Raw genomic sequence first — 11,314 nt, forward strand, 5'->3', positions numbered from 1 at the left:
AGTTTTCGACCACTGGACGACCACTAGTTAAAGTTAATTGTATTACAACAATCTTTATAGTAAGCAATATAAGCTTGAATCGGACTTATCTGCCTTCAGCTAATCCATCATATGATAGTACGTTAGAGAGTATGCCCATGCTGAAGTTTTACTTATACTTGAAGAATGACTTAATTTAGTACCAAGAAATAAATCACACCCCTTACATACACTGTGCTGTTTTAATGCTGTGTAGTTGATTGCTACTGTATTAACCTATGATCGCATATTAATTCATTCATTAGGAACGTATTTAAAAAAATACTACTTTTATTTTTTTTTATTTCTATGATTTATTTACAATAACAGAAATGTGTAAGATAAAAATAAATTAATGTGTTGCATTGTCCATTTAAAGTTACATCATAGTAAATTAAAATTCCACTGAAACTTAAACAATAAAAGCCGAAATTAGTTATAAAGAAAACACGAGTTTCCTTTATATTGCTTTTACAATCGAAATATACATACTGAGCCACGGCTCGGTCCCCCGGTACTTTTCATTTTAAATATTCAAATAAAGTCGATTATTTTTAATGTTTTATGAAACGTGACATAGCAAATTTCCACGGAACTTTTTTTGTCGGCTACTACTTTATTTTATTTTTTGGTCAGGTTAGTTTAAAAACAGTGGATTCTGTATACAAAAAGTGAAATGTTCTAAATCATATTTTTTTTATTTTTGGCTTATGTACGTAATTTAAATCGTACGAGAGGGGCTTCCCACCGTGCCGGATTGCGCCGTGCGGGCATATTTTGATCCAGTGGCGGGTGTTTGGTGTTTTTAATAAGAATACTGAATTGCTCGTTTTAAGATTGTATCATTACAAATCCTATCATTTTAAGATTTGCTTACACTTACGAGAAATGCATTTTCCATTTGTACATTTCTCAGGTACAAATTTTATGAAATAACGTACATTATTGCGTTGTTTGACAAGTAGCTGGGGACCAAGCTTTGTTCGGGAAACTTTACACTTTGAGAGTATTCCTTGGTCAATGTAATGCTATCCCAAAAATAATAATTTGCGGTATTTTTTTTCTTGACATTTAACTTCTATTCAAATAATAATATCATAGTTTACTGAAATGATGAGATAGAAGAGTTTTTAAAAATTTGTTTGGTTCCCCTAAATGGCCGAAACTATAGAAATTACCCAGTATTTTTCACGCTGAATTCAAAGAAGGCTATTAGTAGTATGAAAATCTTCCCACCTTCCTTCCTTTGAAGTATTAGTCACTGCAAGAACTTGGACTCGCTCCAAAACCAGAACCGAAACGTTTAATTTACCCTCAATTTTTAAAATGTAATAAGTTACAATTTTCTGGAAACTCAGGACACTTTCTGACTGAAAATAATTACGGTTGATCCTTGTTGGTGAGTACCAAAAAGGAACCTTAGGTATAAACATGGTTGTATATCCAAGTTTGGCTGTCCTTGATATTGCACTATTTCATTGACACTGACAAATTAGGGCTAGGCTGCACTATAAGTTAATTGGAAGTTTATTTTATATCTAGTCCTAAGCTTATAGCCATCTTAAGGCAAACATAACCAAAACCTAACCACAGACATATAAATATAAGTGATATAAATATAAACACTCATCCTCTGTAGGCCTAAAGCTACCTATCTATATTTTTTTGGGTTAGGATTAGTACTTTTTTGAGAGAGTGTCATTATGTACTGAGCACACTTAGATGATATAGGGTATCAGTGATTTATGAAATTATTTATTTATAAAAAGCAACCTAACGGAGTTACCTTAATGATGCACCCAGTATTTAATACAAAAATTAAAGCTTATGTCTATGTATATTAGTTTTAAAACAGAGTAGAATAAGGCACCTATAATCTAGATTAGGCATTGATTAGTGTTTATAAACTAAACATGGATGAACCACTAAGTCAAGCTACTAATCCAGTTGTTCAGGCTAGGCTAAACTGAACTCTGAAAGCATCCATCTCAAAACGGCCACAACTTAAGAACAGATCCTAGAATTTGATTTATTTTAAACTTTATTTTTCTGAAATAGATAGCTAAACTGTCCAGTGCAATCATCCCACACTGCAAATAGCAACACTCAAACTTAGTTAGGTAAGCTAGTGGTAGGTTACAACTAATTATTATCCCAGTGACCGATTCAGTGTAACATCTGACATCAGTCAGAATCAGACGACATTATTGACGTCGTGTCGTTTCTTTAATTTACGGTATAATATAGTATAAAACATCTACCATATCCATAATAATGTTCTACCACTGCACCTAAACAGCAGAAAAAAGCAAATCACCAAATTCAAATCACCAAGATCCGCACAATATGACAAATTATTTATAAGTTTAAAACAGTATATCTTCTGTGCCAGTAGTTAATGCGTGATTGAACTTCAAACAAACAAACAAACACACAAACTTTCACATTTATAATATTAGTAAGATAAGATGTATTAATTAAACATTAATTACTAGCTGTGTGCCCGTTCTACGCACGGGGATCCTCTAGTGGTCAGTTGAAACCTTCCTAAATAAAGAAAAACTATTGGTTTGCATATTTTCAGATATGCTAGCCAAACTATTATATACAAACAAATACAGTATCTGACAGTTTCAAGTAAAAAAAATGCGTAATAGATCTATGAGGGGTACACTTCCATATCTGTTGGCACAAACAACTAAATTAGTAATATTGATTATTCGATTGTTTAATTCCATATATCGTTTGGTTAGTTAGGTTAGGTTAACCTTACCTAACTAACCAAACAATATATAGTTAAAATACTATACTTCAACCTCGCCATTAAATATTCAGGTTGGAAATTTCACTATCAAAGGTGCTCTTGGCCTGTCCGTACGGAACACTGAGTTATATGCGCTACCAACTTATGAATAATTGTTTAAGCCTACGAACCCAAGAGATGGATAATTGGTCTGTTGGACGTATGGTCCAGCGAGCAGCACATAGCGTTGAGAAGACACATTAGAAATACGATTTGAGCATAATCCGTAAACCTCTGTTACAATCACCCACTGCAGTTATCTCTAAACACTTTACACAACCACCATTGAAGTGCCGTCAACGAGTTGAAACCTTATATGTAAGCTATTGGTAACGCTTATGTAAAAAATGTAAGTTTCCCAGGCATATAGAACACTGAGTCAAAGTCTTTTCCCCGGTTATAAACCCAAAACTCGATAGAAATTCTATACACAAAAAAGCTCTATTTTCATTTACGGTTACCCTACACATTATTGCACTTGCGATTAATTAAATCCGTTATGTAAGGAAAAACGGTTTTAATCCAACTTGGTTTGGATTTGCTTTAGAAACTTGATCTGAAATGATTGCGGTATTTGTAAACAATATTCAATGTAAACATATCAGTGACAGCTAGAGAAAAATAATCTTGATCCGAACAGATGTTCGCTATTTCGTATGATGATTATGTGATGAACATTGTGAGAAAACTTGACAAAAATCGCACAAAATTGGGTTTTAAACGTCCGTAAGTTTTTTGACAAAGTAGCGAGGCCATATTTTAATAGCTAAAGACACTTTCGCCAATCCAGTGAATACATTAAAATGATTTGAGGATCTTGATAGGTACTCTCGTTTTCAGTAGAAGGCCGCGTAAAATGGCCTTTGGACCGTGACAGACGAAAGATAGACAACAACGGAATTGAGATAATAATTGATGATTGAGATAATAACGGAATTGAGATGAAACTTTTTTCGGATTCTTGAATGTTTAAAACGTAAAAATAATCTTAAAGTTGATGATTCTGAGCAATGTACAGACAAAACTTTAATTTTATTTATATAGATTAGTACCTGTGGTGATTTTTATTAGAAATTTATTGAAGTAAATAAACAGCAAAGTTAAAAACCATCTGACCAGTGTTTTTATTTAAAAAGTACGTAGGCCTATTTGATTGGCTTTGTTTTCTGAACTAAAATATCTATTTCCTGATCTATTTTTAGTTCCTGTTTTCGAAACATAATTTGGCAAAACAATTATTTATTCATTAAACAACTTGATCGAAAAATAATTTCTAAACATTGGAGGACAATTAAAAAACTTTTGAATTCTAATAAACCTAGCTGCCGTACCTGTGTTTTACATCGGAGAGGATTTTGAAGAGAAAAAGTTTGATACACGTCACATATTTCAAATCCCACTCCAAACACGTCATGTTAATACGTTTACTTCCTTAAATTAAGAATGTCAGAATCTCCAATTAACAGGCCCGTAGCAAAAGTTAAAAGTTTCACAAATCGAATCGTTTCTACCTTTTGGACCGCAAAATCAAAGAACTTTATTGACAGCATTTAAAGCTGACTTCGTTAAACATTCTGTTATCTACATTCTTCAAAAATGTAAACATTGTGAAACTTTGGAATCCCATGGGGCGTAACTCAAAGAAAACACGTTAAATGTAATCGGTATATTTGTTAACCAGGTACAGGGCTACCTCTTGAATTGATATAGATAATAAATCGAAAAATAAAGAAATATAAGTTGATTGATTATTGGCTCTTACAAAAGGGTAAACAATCAAGGAACATGATTTAATTAAGTAACCACACATCACTGAGTCTATATCTTCATTCTTTCTTGTAAAAATCGCTTTGATTGTGGCTATATAAAATAGGGAAGTAATATTTCACTGTACAACGAGCTCAAAAGCTCGAGAACCAGCAATAAGATGGAAATAACCGGCAGAACCTTTAACCATCCACTGGCTCGCTAGTCGCTACCCCAGGTCGGTCGGTAGCCGGGTAGCCCATCAATGGAACCCGTTAGGCCCGCCCCGACCTCTCGCCACAAAAGAGACAAGAATTTTGCCTTGTTCCACACGCCTTTGATTGTTTGAGGCGGGAAAACTATTTGTGTGCTACGGCCCGCGCAACACAGGATATTGTTTTCGTATTAGTTGGCCTTTTTCCAAGATGACCGTGACCGTTAACTTATTTTATGGACTCCCTTGGAGAATAATTCAAAACTACAAAGAACATTTCTAATCCCACAGTATACTAGCTATTTAAATTATAAACACTTTGGTGTTTGACAAATATTTTTGGACGATAAATTTTGCAGCTTTTTGAAATCATCCAAGATGGCCGCTTGCCTCCAAGGACTCAACAATAGGCCTAATTGTGCGACTATAAAGCAATAACTTCCCACCTTACGCTTGCGAATTAGTACGGTACATATTTGTATCCACAGTTGCCAGGACGACTATTAAGATGACCAAAGATTACATTGACATTTAGGTATTTAATCTGTAGAACAGTAATAATTGTTAAGTAATCTGGAAGACAACTAATTAAAATGAAGTGCGAAAGATGGGTTATGAGAGTGCTCAATGCCTGAAGCATAATCCATTTGTTTGAGGTGCGGATTTTCAAGCTTGTAGAACAAATAAATATCACAAAGTAGAAGGGCAGGAGTGAAAGTGACTGAAGTGACGGGATACCCGGGTGGATTTTCAGTGACTGGATTCCAGTGGTATGCGGTAAAATATATAGTGACTGGCTTAGCAGCACAAATTTTACGTGACTGGCTTTCCCATGCAAATGCGGTGGTGACTGCATTAGCATAGCATTTTTTACGTAATTATATTTTAGTATTTTTAAGAAAAAAAGAGATATATACGTTCAGATATGTCTAGGCTTAAGATATTTACCAACATATATTATATATATATCATAGTCTTGAAATATATTGGGGGGTGCAACTGACTGACTTCCAGTGTATATTTTATGTGACTGGCTTCCCGGGCGCGGCTGTGTATATATATATATATATATATATATATATATATATATATATGAATTTAAACGGATGGTGTTTTTGGCCTCTGGGGACCTCAAAATGAAAAAGTAAATCGGTCCCGGGTCTAGGTCTTACCATGAGACCTACGGTAATAGCTTATTCCCTATATGGGAAATTCGCTAAAAAGCATGTAGCATAGATCAAAGAAGGACAAAAAAATCCTTCTGTATAATTTTAAAATAATTATTTACAATATTGTTGAATAAGAGTGCCGTTTGACATAAGTTGTGTTTTATTAAAGTTCTTATTAACAGGTTTGCAATGATCATAAATAAATTAAATGTTAATACGAGAATAAAATTACCCATTTGTTTACAGCACTTTGAGATGAATAATTTGATACCGAGTACAACACTTAAAAAAATCAACGTAATACAGTCATAATGAAATCACACTTCTAAACACATTTTGCATAAAACAAATTCAAACCAATTCAAAAATTAACTATTGTCTATTTTTATTCACCCATAGCGTACAGTAGTTGACCACGAAACACGTTTTGCAAAAAAATTTAGTCTTAACAGAAAAACGAAATAAATTTTCTCAGACGAAAATAAAGAATAAAGAGAAGACCTATCGGACCATTGGGCAGATTGGGGCTTGACACGGCATTCTGGGTATCTGATAAATACGAAGCCATCCACATCCGTATTTATGGTGGTCAATTTATGACGGGCTTTTTATATAATGGCGCTCATCAGTGGTCGTAAGAGACCCTTGGTTGAAAGTTTCTATCGCGACGTCATTTTTCTGAACGCTCTATAGGAGACAAGTAGTCTGAGTGAGTTTATGGTTTACGAGATATGATTATTTATGTAAGACAGAGGAGTTTTTTCAGTGAAAGTAAAATTATTTTATAGCTTTTAGTGGAAGATTCTTCAATATCGAAAAATGTTCGAATTGCCTGAGAGATCTTTATTTCTTTGCCTTCCCTTTAGATTATGTCAAAGTATAAGCTTACAATAAAATCTGAAGTTTAAATAAAAAAATCAAATTAATTTAAAACAAAGATTTTTTTAACTATTTCATACTGTGTGCTGTGAAAAGACTCTAAAACTGAATATGATATACTAATTTCTAAACAATATCATTCTTCTTTGCTGTATAAGCAAAGGACTTACGTGTTTGCTCTAAAATCAACGACATGCTACTTTACTGATCAAATCCAGAACATGCCTCTTTACATTTTAAAATTTAATATACACGTTTTGTTTGCTCGTTTCTATAAAAAAAATTTACAATTTTATTCAATAAGCTAGTAGTCCACCAAGTAGTTCACTTACAAATAATACATTCTACAGCACTTAAGTGCACAGTACTTAGTATTTCAACCAAAACATATTCATACTACTTTACCAAGCAAACGAGAATAAAGTAATTTTCTTTACAAGCAAAGAGCTACAGTTTTAAAAACCTAGTACTTTATTCTGTAATCATTACTGTACATGACTCTACAAACAAGGAGGACTCATGTTAAGTAATCAATCTAGAAACGAGTGCATCGTAATTTACCCTACTAAGTAGGGCATAAGGAGGATAAATTAAGTTACCAACCAATCTCATTTTTCCCTATAAAATCTTTGTGAAAACAAAAACCAAATCTAGTAATTTCTTGAGGAAGCTAAGCCCAAAATTCGCTATTGTCTCCCGCGCTCGGTTTATGTCCCATATTAGAACACCTGATCTTGCAATTCAATCACCCCCCCCCCTCCACCCCTACTTACAGACCGAGGCTTGAATTTATGTAAAACCTTTGTGTGATCAGCCGTGCGTGGCGGAATATATTGGAAGCCTCTTTACTTATTTAAATAAGTAAGCTTTCATTCAGCATCTTCGCTAAATTGCACACACGAATTGGAAAGGATTTCTCGGTTGAGCTGCATTACTTTAATAAGGAAATACGTAGGTTTTTTTGGGGATTTTACAAAATGCAGACATGTAAAACTCATTTTGATAATATTTAGAAATTACAATTGTTTTTCATAAGTTGAATCTTTGACAAGTTAATGTGGTAATGATGAACTAAATAAAATTGATTCAATTATGATGTTGTAGAAAATGGTCTCTAAATTCAATGAGTTACTAGCCTTTAGTTTCTAAAATACATTGTTTTATATGCATTTGATGTAACTGTATTTTTATAACTGTACAATGCAACAACTAATAATATTTATTACCTTTGTGTTTCTTAATTAGGATGTTAGTCGTCTGTGATTCAGCATTCGGGGATTCTTAGGCAACTAACCATTGTAACACTTCCATTTAATCCTTATCAGTATATTTATAACATTTTAAATTTTGTATTCCGATGCAAATATTTATGGGGTGTCACAAGACTGCACCTAGCCAATTGTCTAAACCTTTTGGACACAATTTGATGTTCATAAATTGTGTTAGATGGTTTTTGAGCACTTCTGTGCTAAGGGTCTTGGGTTCAAATTCCACCAGCCACCATTTTGATTTGACAATTACGTACCTGAAGGGCTCACCACTGCACCTCTACCTCTAAGAAAAATCTTTGAAAATCTAGAAAAAGACAAATTGTTCTACATTTAAAACTAAACACAACTAAAATCCATAAGATATTATAACAAATTAGTAGATATCGACATAGAAAATGTCACACAAAGGTATTTTCCTTTCGCAATAAGCATTTTTGACTTTGTATCAAGGACACATTAAAGGCGTAAAATACACCTACAACCTACTTCAGAAACACAAGAGTCACTATATCGGAATGTTCCACAAATTAAACCTCGGAGTAATGTGGTCCCAGTTTGGTAGTATGACAATACCATCAGTCAGCCCCCCCTCCCTTAGAGTCTTATGTGTGGGAAGGGGGGGGGTCAGGTGTGTCATAGTGTGGCTGATTCACCATGTGAACTGCTGGATAGGCCGAGATAACAGATAAACAGCTGACAGGTCCATAATATCAGCTGAGCAGTACAATCAGATGATAACACTGTAGACGCTGCGACGCTGATGTGTACATACAGGTCTTATCACTATTGACCCGGTTGGTTATCATGTAGACGTAGACCATACGTTGTGAACTTGTATTTGTTAAGATTACCCAATAAAGCATTAAGACATCGAAGAAATTTAACCAATGGTTAGTTAAACATTCATGATTTTGAATACTTTTTATCTTTTTAGCATGCAGTATACCTTTATAGTATGTGAATATAAAAAAATGTAGTGAGAAAGCCTGTCTGTTTTACCTTGATGTACAGTATTACCAAACAATCCACCTAATTACCACATAAATTTCGAATTCCCTGTTATACCCTTTAAGGGGTCTCCCCTTGGGCTTTCAAAGTACTTCCAATAAGAATTTTTTTGATTGGTCAAAATGTTATTTGGTCAAGTACCTCAAACTTTATTAATTTTTAATTACCAGAAAAGAAATTTGCCAGAAATGTTTAATATAAATATTGTTATTTTTCTTATACTTTTGTGGTTTCATTGATTAAAGAAAGCACACAGTATTATCATTGACTAGTCAATGGTATTATATAATTAACGGGGACACGATCCGTATTCTACAGATACTCTGAAAATATTTATAATACCCCACTTTGGAGCAAGAGTATAGAAACTGATGAAGCATTTTTTTATATTTGATGTGATCTAATTTTTATGATTCATTTTTCCTTTTTAGAATATGTGTATAAAATATTGGAAAGATTTTTGATTAATAGTAATAGCTGAAGTTTATGTTTTTAATAGGGAACAAAGAAACTACATTTATTTGATAACAACACTTTTTTGATTCCATATTTTTTACAGTGTCCCCTGGCTATAGATGGTTAAAGAATTTATTATGAAATAAATTGAGCTTATCGATTTATTTATTTATAGAAATGTTGCCAGCTTCCTCAAATGTTTAAAAATACAATTATATTACTTTCAATAAACAATTTTTTAGTTTGACTTATTTTATCTTTGTCTCCAGGGGGTTAAAAAGAAATCATTACACAAGACTCCCAACAAAAGACAAAGAATTAACTAAAAACTACAGCAAACAATATATTACTCCTAACATTTCAAACTTTTAGTTTTCACTTTGGGCAATCGATATAAAGTATCAACAATTGTAAACATTAAGCTGTGTGAACAATGACAGTCCCACTACGCAGTAAGTAGGTCACCAGTACAGTCCCGTATCCTAGACAAGAAGGCCAAGGCCAAGGTCTAGGACGAGTGACCTTGACTGTACCTTCCGCTGCACCATGCACTCCAAGCCCTTTGTCTGGCCAAGGTCAACAGTGATAATATGATAATGCACCAGCTGATAAGACCACACGCCACTGACGCTGGCAATCAGCGAGAATTATGTGGTTTATTGTATTCAAGAATATGTAATGGTTCAGGATTACGTCAGGTTTGTTTTTTTCTAGATAGTGTGCAAAGGATGAGACAAAATGCAGTTGTGGATTTTTGTAGGATGATATTGGAGATGAATTTCGGAAGAAAATATGTATGAGTGTTTAACATTCAGTAAACGAGTATTACAACTAAACATATACATCTTGGTTCGTTCCTTGTAGTGTTGTCAAGAATATTTATTTTTGAACAAAAATATCGTTGGTTAAATTTAAAAACAAAAATCAAGGTTTAAGTAAATAAATGCAATTCGTATTCTTGAAAACTCTTATTGATACGTATCCTAAGAGTATACTACAATACTGTTAAGAGAAAGTTTTCTTCGACCTAGACACTTTCATTTTTTTTTTTCTCTCTAGATAGGCTGACGACTGCTTAAAGCGGGCCTCGAAGCACATGGCCACAGCAATACAATAAATATAGTATTCGAAAGACCATACACATTGCTAAAAGTCATTGGTGATGGAAACAAATTTTAACCCGAGCCTTTGACAAAGAAGTCATATATTCAATTCACGATACCAAGTAAGTGTGCTTTTATCTTCAGTTCAGATCGTGACAAAACAAAATAAAATTACAAGCAATATTTTGCAAACGGAACTTAAATTTTTTAGCCGTACAAAGAAAAAGTAAAGGTGATTTGTCATATAGTCCGTCACAAAATCTTTGCTTAGGGTAAAATCTACTTTTACTTTTTGAAATCTACCCGCTTCAATATCTTCAAAACAATAGCTCAACAGCTAATGTTTTCCAAAATTTTGATTAGCTGTAAAATTAAGCAAAAAAAGTAGTGGGGATGGTTACCCTTAAACCGCCTATTTTTTTTTTATACGGACTATCATAAGCACATGTAGCAATAGGTTGTTTAAACTTAAAATTGTTTAATTTTACATTTGCGAACAATTCTATACTAACCAATTAGGTGGAATATAAAATCAAACTAAACGTAGGATTTTGTGGTAATCTCCTAACTGTAAATGGACACCGTTTTGATTAGGAGTCTTAATCACCTATTCAATTAAGATTATTGGATACACTACGCTTTTAATT

Source organism: Macrosteles quadrilineatus, unplaced genomic scaffold (genome assembly GCF_028750875.1).
Source record: "Macrosteles quadrilineatus isolate MER2022 unplaced genomic scaffold, UCM_ALF_1.0 Scaffold_4__1_contigs__length_99947679, whole genome shotgun sequence".
NCBI classification, from domain to species: domain Eukaryota; kingdom Metazoa; phylum Arthropoda; class Insecta; order Hemiptera; family Cicadellidae; genus Macrosteles; species Macrosteles quadrilineatus.